Here is an 18,321-nt window from a genome sequence, read left to right as displayed (position 1 = left end):
AGTGCTGATGCAAAGGGGCACTTGTACCCCAATGTTTATAGCAGCACTTTCAACAATAGCCAAATTATGGAAAGAGCCTAAATGTCCATAAACTGATGAATGGATAAAGAATTTGTGGTTTATATCAACAATGGAATACTATGTGGCAATGAGAAAGAATGAAATCTGGCCTTTTTTTAGCAACGTGGATGGAACTGGAGAGTGTTATGCTAAGTGAAATAAGTCATACAGAGGAAGACAGATACCATATGTTTTCACTCTTATGTGGATCCTGAGAAACTTAACAGAAGACCATGGGGGAGGGGAAGAAAAAAAAAGGTAGAGAGGGAAGGAGGCAAATCATAAGAGACTCTTCAAAACTGAGAACAAACTTAGGGTAGATGGGGGTGGGTGGGAGGGGAGGGTGGGTGATGGGTATTGAGGAGGGCACTGGTTGGGATGAGCACTGGGTGTTGTATGGAAACCAATATGACAATAAATTTGATTTAAAAAAAAAGAACAAACACACACACACACACACACACACACACTCACACAAGCAATAACAGTAGCATGAAGGAAAAGCTGCACAAGTAGATTTTTGTTTTGTGTTGTTTTCTTTTTAAAACATTTATGGAATATAAAGTCCCCTTACCTTGTTTAAAGAAATTTGTTTAAAGAGGGGTGCCTGAGTAGCCCAATAAGTTAGGCATTTGGCTCTTGATTTTGGCTCAGGACATGATCTCACGGTTTATGGGATAGATTCGCATGTTAGGCTCTATGATGACAGTGCAGAGCCTGCTTGGGATTCTCTCTCTATCTTCCTCTTCCTCTGCTCCTCCCCTGCTCATACTCTCTCTCTTTCCGTCAAAATAAATACACTTATAAATGTAATTTTTTTAACATGAGTAAACAGAGAAAAGTAATATGAAGCCTGTAAAAGCAGAGTATTCAGTGATTCAAAGAAAAAAAATGTCTCTGAAAATATTCCACTGAAAACAATCAAGAAGAAAAGGTTAAGAAATGCTGGCATCCACAGTAAACATGCAAAAAGGAAGTCAGAAGAATAAACAATAACATACCAATGAGGATAATGAAAATGAAGATGAAAGGTACTAGGTTGTGACAAAATAGATAAATAAAAGGAATTGTGAAAAAAAGAAAAAAGATTAAAAAAAAGAAAAATGAAACTGTGACAGATATGATTGTCTATTTACCTAATGAATTGTTTTGTAATCGGCAAGCCAAACTGCTAAAGATGCAATGAACAATAAACTTATGCAAAGACATAGGGATGGTCATGATATAAATATCTCAGAAGTATGAAAAACTACAATATACTGAAAGGAGGGATTGGTATCTAAAGATTGCACACACATATAATTGGAAAATAAATATTAGTGTTGCAATTATATTTCAGCATTCTAAGTTAAAAGTTAAGTTTATATATTGTACATTTTCCTATTTTTTCTAATACAGTTAATGCTGAACATTTTCCTCAGAGTATTCCTTTGTCTACATCATCCAGATTTTGACATGTAAAGCATTTGTGCAATTTCAGATAGATTTAAGAGATAGAGAGAATATAAATGAAAAGAGAGCTACCAAAATATTAATAATGGCTTATTTGGTAGATTTTAGGTTATTTTTTTTCCATTTTGTTTTTTTCCCTCTAATTCTTCAAAAGAGCTGGTATTAATTTTAACGTGGTAAAAATCAAGGGTTTTTAGAGGATAGGGGAAGATGGAGGCAGAATAGAGGACCCTAGGCTTGCCTTGCCCCACTAACACAACTGAAAAACTATTAACATCCTAAATACCTAACAAATTCACCTGAAGACTGCAGAAAAAAACTGCGCAACTAATGTAGACAAGAGACCACATCAAAGAAGGGATAATGTGTGGAAATGTGGTTTGAGAATCAAACAGATCATGGCCTCAGCAGTGGCAAGGGAGCCATGGTAGTGGAAAAGGAGAGACAGACTAACACACAGGGGAGTACATGGGAAAAATGAATCTCGGTAGCAACTGGCTTGAAAAGTGAGAAGCTAAATTTCTTGATATCTTACAACTGTGGGGCTTAAAGTCTGGAGTTTTAAAGGACATCAGGCTTGGCTGGGATATACCCTGGAGGGAATTGCATTTCTCATGAAGAGGAGGTAGGCAAACAACCCAAGGGCATACAGCATGGAAACAGCAATCTGAAGAACACCCGGGGAACACAGTGGGAGATTATTTGTTCATTTTGGAGTACATCCCAGAGGGGCAGCATTCACAGACAGACCCCTTCAGGAACAAACTGGCCAGTGCCATTTCCTTCCCCAGTACATCAGCATAAGCACAGGGCCACCTGCTGGAACAAGCTCAGCACTGACACTACCTAACTTGCTTACACCAAGCCTTGCCTCTGGTGCACTCTGGTGGAACCACAGTTCCAGTCTCCTTTGCCTTAGTTCCAGCAAGGTGGGCCTCCTCTCAAAGACCAGCCCAAACCCCTAATTACACTATGTCTGCCTACTCAGGAGTTTTGCAGAGCCTTTGTTCTGGTGGCAGTGGTGACTGTTCTCATTTCACAACTAGATAAGAGCAAACCTAGTTAAAACACATCACAAACAGGCCAGGGACCAAACACTGCTTTCAACAGACTAAAAGAGACACTGGATATGACTGACCTGAAAGGTAAATCAGCCAGGACAGAACATCAGAGAACAGGAAACCCAAAAGAGATAATCCCTTAAGTGCCAGGTGCTGGGGAGCAGTGGCAATACATGGCGGGGCACTACAGGACCTCTTCTTTATAAAGCCATTACCCTCAAGAAAGGGAGACATAGCTGACTATTAAAACAAGTTGAAACAGGCAAAGAAACTTAGACAAAATGAGAAGACAGATAAATTTATCACAACTGAAAGAACAGGACAAGGCCATGGACAGAGAGCTAAGTGCAACATATATAAGATACTGCCTGATGGACTATTAAAAGGAATGATCATAAGGATTCTCACTGGACTTGACAAAATAGTGGAAGACATGAGTGATACCCTTAACAAAAGGATAAGGAATAACATAACAGAGATAAAGGGCTAAATAAATTAAATGGGAAACATGCATGATGAAATGAGCAGCAGACTGGAGGAAACACAGGAAAGAAGAAATGACCTAGAGGGCATAGAAATGGAAAGTAATCAAGGTGAACAAAAGAGGAAAAAGAATTATGCAAAATGAGAATAAACGTGAGGAACTCAGTGACTCCATGAAATGTAATCATGGGGCACCTGGGTGGTTCTGTTGGTTGAGCGTCCGATTTCGGCTTAGGTCATGATATCGTGGTTTATGAATTCGAGCCCCACGTTGAGCTCTGTGCTGACAGCTCAGAGCCTGGAGCCTGCTTCGGATTCTGTGTCTCCTCCTCTCTCTGCCCCTCCTCCTCTGTCTCTATCAAAAATAAATAAATGTAATTTTTTTTAAAATTAAAAAATGTAATCACATTCATATTAGAGGAGTCCCAGAAGAAGAAGACAGATAAAATATTTATTTGAAGAAGTAATTAAAATAATAATAAAAATATTTATTTGAAGAAATAATAGCCCCAAAATTCCCTAATCTGGGGAAATAAACAGATATCTGGATCCAGGATGCACAGAGGACCCCCAACAAAATCAACAGAAGCAAATCTACACCAGGAAATATTGTAATTGAGTTGGAAAAATATAATGATAAAGGAAAAATTTTAAACAGCAAGAAAAAAAAAGAAGATAGTAACATATTAAGGAAAATCCATAAGGCTACAAGGATATTTCTCAGGAGAAACTTTCAAAGCCAGAAAGGAGTGGCATGATATACTCAATGTGCTCAATGAGAAAAGTCTGCACCCAATAATACTCTCTCCAGCAAAGTTACCATCCAGAATAGAATGAGAGATAAAGAATTTCTCAGACAAATAAAAACAAATTAATTCATGACTACTAAACCAGCTTTGCAAGAAATATTAAAGGGTACTCTGATTGGAAATGAAAGACAAATGTGACATGATCATAGGTAACACAAAAGTAGTAGAAGAAAAGTGAATATTTCTGGAAAAAATCAGTCAAATAACTCACAAAATAAAAGGATGTAAAGTATTACAGGGTGTATCTAAAATGTGGTGAGGAGAGGAATAAACAATAGGTTCAAACTTAAATGATCATAAACTTAATGTAGACTTCTACATGAAGAAGAGATTATATGCAAACCTAATGGTAACCATATATGCAAAACCACTAATAAATGTGCAAAGAATAAATAGAAAGAAATCCATATATATCACCAAAGAATACCAGCAATCCATGAAAGAGAAAGGCAATAATGGATCAGAGAATAACTTCAGAAACGACCACAACACAGGCACTAAAATAGCAATAAATACATATCTATCAATAATTATTTTGAATGTAAATGGACTAAATGCTTAATCAAAACACATAAAGTGACAAACTTGATTAAAATACAATACCCATCTATATGCTGCTTACAAGAGACACATTTTAGACCTAGATATATATGCCAATTGAAACTAGGGGATGGAAAAATATCTATCATGCAAATGGATGTCAAAAGAAAGCTAGGGTAGCAATACTTCAGTTATATCAAGCAAATTAACTTTATTTGTTTTTCAACAAATTAAAATTAAAAAAGACTGTAACAAGAGAGAAAGAAGAACATATATAATAATAAAGGGGAAAATCCAACAAGAAGATATAGGAATTGTAAATATTTATTTATCCAACATGAGACCACCCAAATATATAAACAATTAATAACAAATATCAGTAAACTAATTAGAAAAAAGAACTAATTGATAATAATATAATAATAGTAGGGAATTTTAATATGCCACTTACATCTATGGACAGGTCATCTAAACAGAAAATAAAAAAGAAAATAATGGCTTTCAATGACACACTGGATCAGATGGACTTAACAGATATATTCAGAATATTCCATCCTAAAACAGCAGAATACACATTTTTCTCAAGTGCACTGGAACATTATCCAGAATAGATCACATAATAGGTCACAAAACAAGCCCCAACAAATTTAAGGTCAAAGTCATACCATGCATCTTTCCTACTCACAATGCTATGAAGATAGAAGTCAACCATAAGAAAAAATCTGGTGTCATAGACTCTGAGTCTAAAGTTCTCTCTTGTCCAGCAAGAGAGTGGATACAGGATTAAAATGCGAGAAATGGCTAATGTCCAGAAAACACAAGATCCCTGAATAAGGGTCCTTGCTCCATATTTATTAAGATCAGAAGGCTTACAAATGTGATGGGCATGCACAAAGAGACAATGAATCTGTGAACATTAACTCATGGGCGTGATGGAAAGGGGGTTTTGAAGATATACAGTGTTAGGGGTTTGGGTCAATATAAACCAAAATTCTGGTGCCAGGCCGATGATTTTAATGGCAGACATGAGGCCCGGTGTCTGCTTATCTTAGCCAGCCTAGGGGATAAGACAGATAGAACCTGCAACCTCAGGGTTAAGAAGGCACCTTTCTTTTGTTAACTAGCTCCACTCTAGGCAACTTTACCCCACAGCAGTCTATAGCCCTATTTACCTGTTTACTTAATTTTGTTCTTCCTTCCTGTGAAAGCAGCTTTCTGCTATAGTAATAAATTGGGGGGCATTTTCGCCCTGAATACCTAACCTCATATACCTTTGTATCGGGGCATATACCTTTGTATAGGGGCCTTTGCCCTGCCCTCTGTATACTGGGACCTAGGCCCTGTCCTCTCATTATTGGGGCCTTTGCCCTGCCCTCTCTATATTTATTTACCTAATCTTGTTTACCCAAACTTGGGTGTGAGCATCCTATGGCTTTGTAATTCTTTATGCCTTGTTAACCCATCAGTGCAGGTTCAGGGAATTCCTATGTTTATTTCCCACAATCTGGAAAGACCACAAATATGTGGAAGTTAAACAAAATGCTACTAAACAATGAATGGGTCCACCAGACTCAAAGAATAAATAGAAAAGTACATGGATATGGGGCGCCTGGGTGGCGCAGTCGGTTAAGCGTCCGACTTCAGCCAGGTCACGATCTCGTGGTCCGGGAGTTCGAGCCCCGCGTCAGGCTCTGGGCTGATGGCTCGGAGCCTGGAGCCTGTTTCCGATTCTGTGTCTCCCTCTCTCTCTGCCCCTCCCCCGTTCATGCTCTGTCTCTCTCTGTCCCAAAAATAAATAAACGTTGAAAAAAAAATTAAAAAAAAAAAAAAGAAAAGTACATGGATGCAAATGAAAATGAAAACACAATCGTTCAAAACCTTTCAGATGCAGCAAAAGTGGCTGTAAGAGGGAAGTTTACAGCAATAAATGCCTACCTCTAGCAGTAAGAAAAATCTCAAATAAACAACCTAACCTTACATCCAAAACAGCCGGAAGGGGCACCTGGGTGGCTCAATTGGTTAAGCATCCTACTTTATCTAAGGTCCGTGAACTCAAGCCCCATGTCAGGCTCTGTGCTGACAGCTCAGAGCCTGGGGCCCACTTCAGATTCTGTGTGTATCTCTCTCTGTCCCCTGTTTCTGTTTCTCTGTCTCTCAAAAATAAATAAATGTTTAAAAATTTTAAAATAGCTGAAAAAAAGAACAACAAACAAAACTTAAAACCAGAAGAAGGAAGGAAATAATAAAGACTAGAGCAGAAAAAAATGATATAGAAACTACAAAAAGTATAACAAGTCAATCAAAGAAAGTGGCTCTTTGAAAAAATGAATAAAATTGAAAAAATCTTTACCCAGACTTATGAAGAAAAAAAAAGAGAAAGGAAACAAATATATAAAATAACAAATTAGGATAAATAACAACAAATGTCACAGAAATACAAACAATGAATTCAGTAAATGAATTCAGTGAAGTTGTAGGATACAAAATCAACGTACAGAAATATGTTGCATTTCTATACACTAACAATGATATGGCACAAAGAAAAATTAAGAAAACAATCTCATTTACAATGGAACCAAAAATAATATAATACCTAGCAATAAACTTAACCAAAGATGTGAAACATCTGTACTCTACAAAGTATAAAACATAAACAAAAGAAATTGAAGATGTTTCAAAACAACTGGAAAGACATCCCAACCTCATGGTTTGGAATAACACATATTGTTAAAATGTCTATAGTACCCAAAGTAGTCTACACATTTAACATAATCCTTATCAAAATACCAACTGCATTTTTCACAGAGCTAGAACAAACAATCTTAAAATTTGTCTGATACCACAAAAGACCCCAAATAGCCAAAGCAAACTTAAAATAGAAAAGCAAAGCTGGAGGCATCACAATTCTAGATTTAAAATTATATTACAAACCTGTAGTGATCAAAACAGTATTGTACTAACCTAAAAATTGACACATGTATCAATAGAACAGAAGAGGACCCAGAAATAAACCCACAATTATATGATCAATTAACCTTTGCAAGGCAGGAAAGAATATCTAATGGGGAAAAACAGTCTTCAACAAATGACATTGGGAAAATTGGAGAGCAACATGCAAAAGAATGAAACTGGGCCACTTTCTAACACCATACACAAACATAAATTCAAAATGGATTAAAGGCCTGAATGTGAGGCCTGAATCCATAAAAATCATAGAAACGCACACAGGCAGCATCCTCTTTGACATCAGCCATAGCAACTTTTGTTTTGATATGTCTTCTGAGGCAAGGGAAACAAAAGCATAAAGATAAACTATTGGGACTGCATCAAAATAAAAATGCTTCTGTACAGTGAAAGAAGCAATCAACAAATCTAAAAGGCAACCTATGGAATAGAAGAAGATATTTGCAAATTATATCTCTCATAAAACATTAGTATTCAAATTTTATTTAAAAAAACTTATAAAACTCAACAACCAAAAACCAAATAATATAATTAAAAATGGGCAGAAGACAAGAATAGATATTTTCCCAAAGAAGCCATACAGATAGCCAACAGATACATGAAAGATGTTCATCATCACTTAATCTCAGGGAAATGCAAATCATAATTACAATGAGATATAACCTCACACCTTTCAGAATAGCTAAAATCAACAATACAAGATATAACCCATGTTTGTGAGGGTGTAGAGAAAAAGGAACACATACCCTATTGGTTGTAATGCATAGTGGTGTAGCCACTCTGGAAAACAATAAGGAAGTTCTTCAAAAGGTTATAAATAGAACTACCCTATGACCCAGCAATCACACTATTGTATATTCACCCATAGAGCATGAGAAGATTAGTTCAAAGGGATACATGCACCCATATGTTTATAACAGCATTATTTGCAATAGCCAAATATAAAAGAAGCCCAAACATCTATCAATTAATGAATAGATAATGAAGAAGTAGATAGATAGATAGATAGATAGATACAGATATAGATGATAGATAGATAGATAGATATAGATGATATAACAGAATATTATTCACCCATAAAAAATGAAATCTTGCCATTTTCATGGACATAAATGGAGCTAGAGTATATAATGCTAATTTAAATGTCAGAGAAAGATAAATGAATAAAATTGAAAAAATCTTTACCCAGACTTATGAAGAAAAAAAAAGAGAAAGGAAACAAATATATAAAATAACAAATTAGGATAAATAACAACAAATGTCACAGAAATACAAACAATGAATTCAGTAAATGAATTCAGTGAAGTTGTAGGATACAAAATCCTACACATATAATTTCACTCATATGTGGAATTTAAGAAAAAAAAGAGCAAAGGGAAAATAAAAAAAGAGTGAAACCAAGAAGCATACTCTTAACTGTAGAGAACAAACTGATGTTACCAGAGGTGAAGTGTGTAAGGAGATGGGTGAAACAGGTGATGCATTTAAGGAGTGCACTTATGGTGATGAACACTGGATGATGTATTGGGTTGTATAATCACTATATAATACATCTGTAACTAATAGAACACTGTATGTTAAATAACTACATGAAAAAAATAAAAACACTGGCATCTTAAAAAAAAGAAAAATGAGTTTTTGCAAATATACATCATAGGTTGCTGCCTTTATCTGATGGAAAGGAGGGCAATGTATTTGTGGGAAAATTATTTTTCTTATTTCCATTTTTAAATTTTTTTCATATTGTCTAGAGTATATATTTTTAAAATCAAAACATATAAAACAATTTAATAAAATAAGTTAAAATAGGAGTATGATATTCATTGCTGCTCTCTATGTATGTTATTAGTATTTGATACTTAGAAATGAATAAAATTCATTTTGGATGAATCTTACAAATATAATATTGAGGGGAGAAAAAGCAAGTCACAAAAGAGTCTTATTTTATGATTCCTTTAAAAAAGAAAAAAAAAACTAATGTACACCAGAGAATGGCAAACTTTTTCTGTAAAGGGCCATTTGGCAAACATTTTAAACTTTTCAGGCCATACTTGGTCTCTTGCAGCTTTTCAACTATGCTGCTTTGTGCATAAGCAGCCATAGATGAATAAACAAATAAATGAATGTGCATGAATGTGCCCCATAAAACTCTATTTATAAAAAAAGCTGTGAGCTGCATTGGGCCTAGAAGCCATAGTTTGCCAGTCCTGCTGTAAATTGTTTAGGGATGCATACACAAATGTATCACTACAATTAAAAACAAATAAATCATTGCTGTAAAATACAAGCTCTGGTTACCACTGGAACAGAGGCAGGTATTAGGATTGGCTTGGGATACACTGGGTAAGTCTAAGAATACATTAATATTTCATTTCTTGGCTTCAGTGGTTATTACATAGTTATTCACTGTACAAACAGGTTACATTTTACACATATGTTTTATACTCTTTTCTGTGCTCTGTATTTAGGTTATTTTTATTCAAGTATAAATAACATACAGTCTTATATTGGTTTCAGGTGCACAATATAATGAGTCATCAATTCTGTACATTACTCAGTACTCATCTTGTTGACTGTAGACTTAATCCAAACTGATTGGAAGTAAAATGACCTATCAATACAAAGATAAAAAAAAATAATGCCTCTTACACTATTCTTTGGTACATTTAAAAAGTCTTACAGATTAGTACTCCCTTTCAGATGGGTCCACAAGAATATTCTCATTTAAAATTTGGCAAGGAATGAAAAAAGATAACTGCAAGCAATTGGGAGGGAAAAGACATGAACTCCAAACACATTTTTCTTGTAAAGCCATCCCTTTGGGTCTATGTAAAAGACAGGCTTTGGAGTCAGTTTAAATGTCATGCGCACCTCACTTTAAATCTGGGCCCTGCCACTTACTAACTAGGGGAACTTGGGCAAAGGTACCTAATCATACTGAATCTTAGTTTTCACATTTGAAAAATCGGGATAACAGTATGTTTTAGGATTGCTTAACTAAAATTTATGATAGATATAGATATGAGAGAGAGTTTACCATTTTCTGAATCACAGAATTTCTTAGAGCTCTTTTCCCTGTCATTTATTTCTTTACTAGAGCTATTAAATTAAATTCTACCAACATTTCCTGAACATGTGTTATGTACCTGCCAGACATTGGGCTAGATGTAGCTAAAACCCCAAAGTCATTGCCTATGGGAATCTCGCAGCCTAGCAGATGAGCCCAATATGTTCAAGATACTCTCTGGGAACCCTGAAGAAAATTGTCAGATATTGGGTTCCTTGGAAATCAGAGACAGAGATTAGCATGCAGGAGAAATATTGTGAGTGCCCTTGAGACCAATACCTATGTAAATGAAAGGAAGTAAGTAGAATTTGGCATAGTAAGTAGAATTGGGCAATGGCTCATAATACAGTATCAAGAGGCCTCAGTTCACCATAGAGGGAATTCTGAAATTGTAATGATCCTTCAGAGTTGCCTCAAATTGTCCAAGCCTTGATATTCCCATATTTATTGCTCACTGGAGGCATATCTCTCTGCCTTTGCTCTGGAAAGGAGGCACAACCTTGAGCAAGGCATCTCTTTTCAAATGAGACAACTCCTGATGGAAGTTGATAGCTGAGAATCATATTCCACTGTCACTCCCATCTTTGAGAAAATAAATTATTAATTAATTTATGTAGGGAGGCTAGGTCATTAAAGACCACAATGTACAACTGGTTATTGAATTATTCTTTCTGTGTGTCTGCAGTAATTTTTGTCAACTACATCAAAAGCCCCTCATAGACTCTCTAAACAGGAGGAGCTCAATGCCTGTATGCCAAAGAATCCCAAAAACAGTTTTGAATTTGTTGGCAAAAAGGTGCAACACACGAAGTGGCTAGATTTCATTTCTTCTTTTTCTCATTTATTATGTTTTCTGTCCATTATTTTAAATATCTTCATTGATACTTTTTTTTGGACTTCTGCCCTCAAGCGTTTAAGACTGAAGACATGTTTCTGAAAATCAAAGAAGAACTAAATAATAAATAAGGGGCCAAGCATTAAAGTGCTCCTCAAATGAAGGAATAGAAATTCAAACCCAAAGCAGAAAATGACACAGCCCATTGTGGTTACCAAAAGGGAGGGGAAGGGCCTAGTGCACCCATAGCTTTATTTCAGTCTTCTTCATGTCAGGAGCTCTGAGTGATAGTTCTGCCTGCCTACCCTGTCTTAAATCCATAGCACCTTAATAAGCAGCTGATTTGGCTACAGAATAATTATCTAAGCACTTTTATGGGTTGAACGGGTTGTTTTCCACTCATCTAGATCCATAGAGTGACATTTAAGCCCTTTACTTCTGAGAGTCAAAGGAAGATGGGGGAAGGGGGAGGACTTAGTTGAGGGGCTCAGCAAATTTTGTTCAGTTCACTAAACACTTCCTGAGCACCTACTCTGTTCCAGGCCTTGTGTTGTGTCATGATCAGACTGATAAAATAGACATATTTCTGTCCACAAGCAGTTTATAATCTAGTAGGGTAGACTGCCATAAATTAATACAATTATAATAGAGGTTGAAGGGATTAGGCGCTCAGTCACGAATGGTGATGAGAAAAAAAATTCAGAAGATAAAATTTCCAGTATTTGAGAACAGTAAGGAAAATATTGCCATGGTCCAGGAAAGAATCAATGAAGGCCTAATTACTGATGAAAATATAGCTCTTTCTCTGTCTACCTAGCTCTGATCCCCAACATATGGCTGCCTCTAACTTAATGAAGTAGGAACATCTTTAATTTTCACAACAGTGCTAAGTCATGCCTTTTTAAAAGTTTGACAAAAAAACCTATATAGGTTGGCTGCTCTGAACATTTAATGGTGTTGAGGAGGGGAGGAAAGAGGAGATGGGGAGGCAGTGGTGGGAAGTGGGACTAGAGAGATAATTGAGCAAGAGTTGGATCTTGAAAAACTTTGTAATATACAAAGCTACTAGACAACTATCAAAGGGTTTTTAGGATGGAAATAACATGCTTATATCTCTTTATAATTGTATGATTTATTTTGAGATAATTTTGGATTCACAATGAATTATAATAAATAATAGAGAGATCCTGTATAATCTCTATGCTGATTCCTCAATAATAACACCTTGCAAAACTAATATGTCGCAAATAAGATAATGACCTGATATAGTCAAGATACAGAACGTTACCACAAGGATCAATCATATTACCCTTTTATAAACACACCCACTTCCCTGTAGTTCCCACTCCCTTCTTAACACCTGGTGGCCACTAACATGTTCTCCATTTCTATAATTTTGTGATTTCAAGAATATTACATATGAAATTATACATTATGTAACCTTTAGAGAATGGCTTGTTTAACTCAGCATAATTCTCTGAAGATTCATCCAGGTTGCTGCATGTATCAATAGTTTATTAACTTGTATTGCTCAGTAGTATTTTATGATATGGATGCACCAGGGTGTGTTTACTAATTTATAAGACATTTGGATTAGGGCATTTATATTGTTTACATTTTTACTATTTTTAGTAATGCTACTCTAAACATTTGTGTAAAAATTTTCTGTGAGCATAAATTTCCATTTCTCTAAGATTAATGACCAAGAGAGAAGTTGCTGGGTCATGTGGTAGTTGTGTTTCTACCATTTTAATTTTTCACCAGCAATGTGAGTCATCCAGTTTTTCTGCATCCTCACTAGTATTTAATGTTGTCACTATTTTTTTAGTCATTCTGACAGGTCTGTATTGATATCTAACGTTGATATTAAGTTGCATTTCCCTAATGGCTATTGATGTTGAAAAAATTTTCATGGATTTGACATCTTTGGTGAAATGTCAGTTCATGTCTTATGCCTATCTTCTATGTGGATTGTTTGTTTTGTTACTCTAGAGTTTTTGAAAGTTCTTTATATATTCCAGATATGAGACTTTTGTCAAACAAGTGGCTTTCAAATATTTTCTCTTAGTCTGTAGTTTGACTTCATATTCTTCATAGGAGTCTTTAAGGCAGCAAAATTTTCGTGTTATTTTTTTAAATTGTGATGACACCTAATTTCTTAATTTTTTGGTGGAGTATGCTCTTATATCATGTTCATAACTTCAACACGCCCTAAGTCTCAAAGATTTTCTTCTGTGTTATCTTCCAAGAGTTTTATAGTTTTACGTTTTATATTTTAGTTTGTGGTCCTTTTAGAAGTCATTGTATAAGATGTAAGGTTCTGGTTATGGTTCTTCTTAGGGCTATTGATATCCAATTTTTCCAGCATCATGAATTGACAATGTTATATTTTTTTCATTGAATTGCTTTTGTATCTGTGTGAAAAATCAATTGGCTATATTTATGCATGCTCTACTCTATTTCAATGATCTATCTATTCCCCATGTCAATATCACAGTCTTGATTTCAGTAGCTATATATATATATATATATATATATATATATAGAAGTTAAAGCAGTATTTATTCAATTTCTCCAATCGTATTATCTAAAGCATAAGTAGTGATTATTTAGCAAGAACACAAATTATTTTAAGGCCTCTGTATTTTTATTTATGTTCAGAAATACATATTTAATATGTTTATTTTTGTTTCAAGCTTTTATTTAAATTCTAGTTGGTTAACATATATTGTAATATTGGTTTCAGGGGTAGAATTTAGTGATTCATTACTTACATATAACACACAGTGTTTATTGTAACAAGTGCCCTCCTTAATACTCACCACCCATTTAGGCCATCCCCTGTTCACCTCTCCTCCAGCAACCCTCAGTTTGTTTTCTATAGTTAATAGTCTCTTATGATTTGCCTCCCTCTCTATTTTTCCCCTTCCCCTATATTCATCTGTTTTGTTTCTTAAATTCCACATATAAGTGAAATCATGTTATTTGTCTTTTCTCTGACTTATTTTGATTAGCATAATACTGAGGAAAATACTGTAGCTCATCCATATCATTACAAATGGCAAGATTTTACTCTTTTTTAAATGTTTATTTATTTTTGAAAGAGAAAGAGTGTGGGCGGGGGAGAGGTAGAGAGAGAGAGGGAAAGAGAGAATCTCAAGGAGGCTCCGCACTGCTCAACATGGGGCTTAAACTCACTAACCAGGAAATCATGACCTGTGCCAAAAACCAAGAGTCAGACATTTAACCAACTGAGCCACCCAGGCGCCCCAAGATTTCATTCTGTTTTGATGGCTGAATAATCACCCAAAAAAAGCAAATAATCCCATTAAGAAATGGGAATGAATAGACATTCATATGTCCCAAAGAAGACATACTTGAATATAAGTTTTGAAATTGGGTACACTGATACCTCTCACTGTATTTTCTTTCAAATTATTCTAGCAATTCTAGTTCCTTTAGCTTTCCATATAAGTTTCAGAATTATCTTTATATCTATAAAAGACTTGCTGAAATTTTTATAGGAATTGCAATAAGCCTATAGATTAATTTGGTGAGAATTTACTTCTTCACTGTTAAGTCTTACAATAAATGAATATGGCATGTCTCTTCATTCATTTAAATCATCTTCAATTTCTGTCATGAGATTTTTGTAATTTTAAATATGTTTTATTTTTTTTTGTACATAATTGTTTTAAGTTTTGGGTGACTGTAAATGGTATTATATTTTTCATTTCAGTGTGCATGCATCCATAGGGGTGCAATTGATTTTTACATTGTTCTCACATCCTGAGACCTTGCTGAACTCAAGTATTAATTCTTTTTATAGATTCCTTGGAATTTTCTATGTAGCCTATCATGTCATCTGCAAATAAGGACAGTTTTGTATCTTCCTTTCCAATCTGCATACTATTTATTTACTTTTCTTACTTTTTTTTTGACTGAGTAGAATTTCCAACACTGTGTTGAATAAGAGTGAGAAGAGCATACATCCTTAGTTCATTCCCTAAGTGGAAAGCATTATCTTTCACTATTAAGATGTTAGCTATAGATTTTCTGTAGATGCTTAATTAACCTAAGTAAGTTCCCTTCTATTCCTACTTTTTTGAGAATTTTTATCATGAGTGACTTCAGAATTTTGTCAAATGCTTTTTCTGTGTAATTTAATATGATCATGTGTGATTTTTCTTCTTTTTCTATTAATATGGTGAATAACATTGATTAATTTTTCTAATATTAAACCAGTCTATCACCAAAATTCCCAAATTTATGTGTGTAGAGTTGTTTGTAATATGCCCTTATTATCCTTTTGATGTCTGCAGGATCTGTAGTTATATACTATTTTAAATTCCTGATATTGGTAATTTGTGTCTTCATTTGTCTTGCAGGGATTTGTCATTTTGTATTTACCCTTTAAAGACCTAGCTCTTTTTTTTAATTTATTTTTTCTATTGTTTTTATGCTTAAAATCTTGTGAATTTTACTCTTATCTTCATTATCTCCTACCTTCTGTTTGCTTGATGTTTATATATTTTCTCCTTTGTTAATAAATTTTTGAGGTGGGAACTTAGGTTATGGATTTGAGACTTTTCCTCTTTTCTAATAAATACATTTCGCGCAATAAAATTTCTTCTCAGCACTGCTTTGGATGTGTCCCATACGTTTTAGCCTAAAATATTTTAATTTAAATTCAGTTAAGTGTATTATTTAACTTCCCTTAAGACTGCCTTTTTGACCCATGTATTATTTAGTAGTTTGTTTGTTTGTAACTAAATGTTTCGAGATTTTTCTGTGATCTCTTACTGATTTTTAGTTTGATTCCATTGTGATGAGAGAATACAATTGCTATGATTTCAGTTATTTTTTTTTTAATTTTTTTTCAACGTTTTTTTATTTATTTTTGGGACAGAGAGAGACAGAGCATGAACAGGGGAGGGGCAGAGAGAGAGGGAGACACAGAATCGGAAACAGGCTCCAGGCTCTGAGCCATCAGCCCAGAGCCTGACACGGGGCTCGAACTCACGGACCGCGAGATCGTGACCTGGCTGAAGTCGGAGGCTTAACCAACTGCGCCACCCAGGCGCCCCTGATTTCAGTTATTTTTAACTTATTTAGGTTTATTTTTGACCCAGGATATGATCTATCTTGATATACATTCTCTGGAGTTTTGTAAAAAATGTGTATTCTGTTGTTAATCAGTTGGAGTTTATATAAATATTGATTAGATCAACCTGTTAGTTGATAAGGTTGAATTCTCTATCTTTGCTGATTTTCTCTTTAGTTGTTTTGTCAATTGGTAAGAAAAGAGTATTGAAGTCTCCAACCATAATGTTTGTCTATTTCTCCTTTCAGTTCTATTAAATGTTGCTTCACATATTTTGCAGTGTTTATTTTTTTACATACATATTTAAAATTGTTATATGTCCTTTGTGGATTGTTTTGAAATTGGGTAATTATTCAAATAGTACTAGACTCACTAAAATCTTGTCCTGGGTAAGGAGAGAAAATGAACAAGGTTTGGTGTCTGGACTTGAGACTTTTCGGGTTCCTTTATTGAAATTCATATCAGCATAGTTTAAATATACTTTAGAAATGCTGTAATCAGATATTGCAGTATTCAATTGTTGGAACAGCCAAATGCAGAAAATTCCATCTCTGGCTTGAGCCTGTGCCCATTGTGGGGTGCAAATGTGATTATTTAAAGAAGCCTGGTTTCACAATGTGTGTGCAATGCAAGGTAGTATGTGTTTGTAAACTGAGTGATACCAATGATAATTGCCTAATGTAAACACACACACACACACACACTGAGCCATTTTCAAGGCATATTTTTGATATTGAAATGGAGTAAAACATGTATTTTTTTATATTTATATATGTATAATTTATTCATGCTTATATGTAGAGAGAGAAATTGAAACTTTTAGGGTTATGCTACTCTAATCCCAAAGGTTTATTCCAGTTCTGATGCTCTTTGAGTTTATTCTGTTGGTAACTATGGAAGTGGCTTGCCAAAGATTTTTATAAACCTTAGCCTTTAAAACAGTGTTTATCAAAATATTTCATAATGTTGGTGCCTAGAGCTCTATTTTAAGAAGTGACTTAGTGATTCTAAGATAATCCACTGATTACATTTTAGGAAGTGTGGCTACAAGGTCTAGATCCTGAAGTTGTTTGAGCACACAATATAGACGGGGATCATGTAGTGTTGGACAGCAGTTACTCACACACACACACACACACACACACACACACAAACACAATTTATGTGTCTTTCATATATAGTGATCCTTATTTTTGTGTGCCCTTCAGACTTAAAATGTTTGAAATGGAACTCATTTACCTCCAATCCCCACCTGTCAGACCTGCTATTCTTTTATTCCCGTCTTGGTTAATGACATTATCATTTATGTAGCCACTCTAGCTGGAAATACTAAAGTTATCCTTGACTATTTTATTTCCTTTAAGCTTAGTAAACACTGCACTCTTTCTGAAGTGTTTTTAGTCCCATAGTCTGCTTGCCAACCCCTAGACTTTCTTTAATTTTTCAAACTTTCACATACATCTCATTTCTTCTGAAAATATTTTCCTTACCTAATGCCCCCTCCTCCCACCATAGATGTATTTATGAATTGTATACCTATGCTTGTCTTTGGGGTTAATGTTCTGCATTGTTATTTGTTCAATTAATGCTTGCCTTTCCTATTAGACAAAGAGCTTTTTTATTTCAGTGGATTGTTCATCTCTGGGTCTCCAGTGCAAGGCACAATATTTGTTGAGTTGAATGTTTATGCACTTTTCCAAAAGTGGAAGGTTTTTCTAAGATCTGAGGCCTTGTATACTCTTCCCCAAGGACTGGGAGGAAGACACCCATCCACTCTCAAACACATTATTGGATTAAAGATACCATGGATGCCTTCAAATATGTAAAAAGCTTCCTTCTTAAGAATGAACAACATTGTATTAGTCTCTGTGATTACAAAAGCCATGTAAGAAGCTATAGGGAAATAGATTTCAGCTTAAGGGAAATAAGAGCTACTAACACTGCCA

This window comes from Lynx rufus, unplaced genomic scaffold, assembly GCF_022079265.1.
Source record: "Lynx rufus isolate CCGP_SWC_20201006 ecotype Redwood Valley unplaced genomic scaffold, mLynRuf1.p SCAF_30, whole genome shotgun sequence".
In the NCBI taxonomy this organism is placed as follows: Eukaryota; Metazoa; Chordata; class Mammalia; order Carnivora; family Felidae; genus Lynx; species Lynx rufus.
This window is presented reverse-complemented; position numbering follows the sequence as displayed.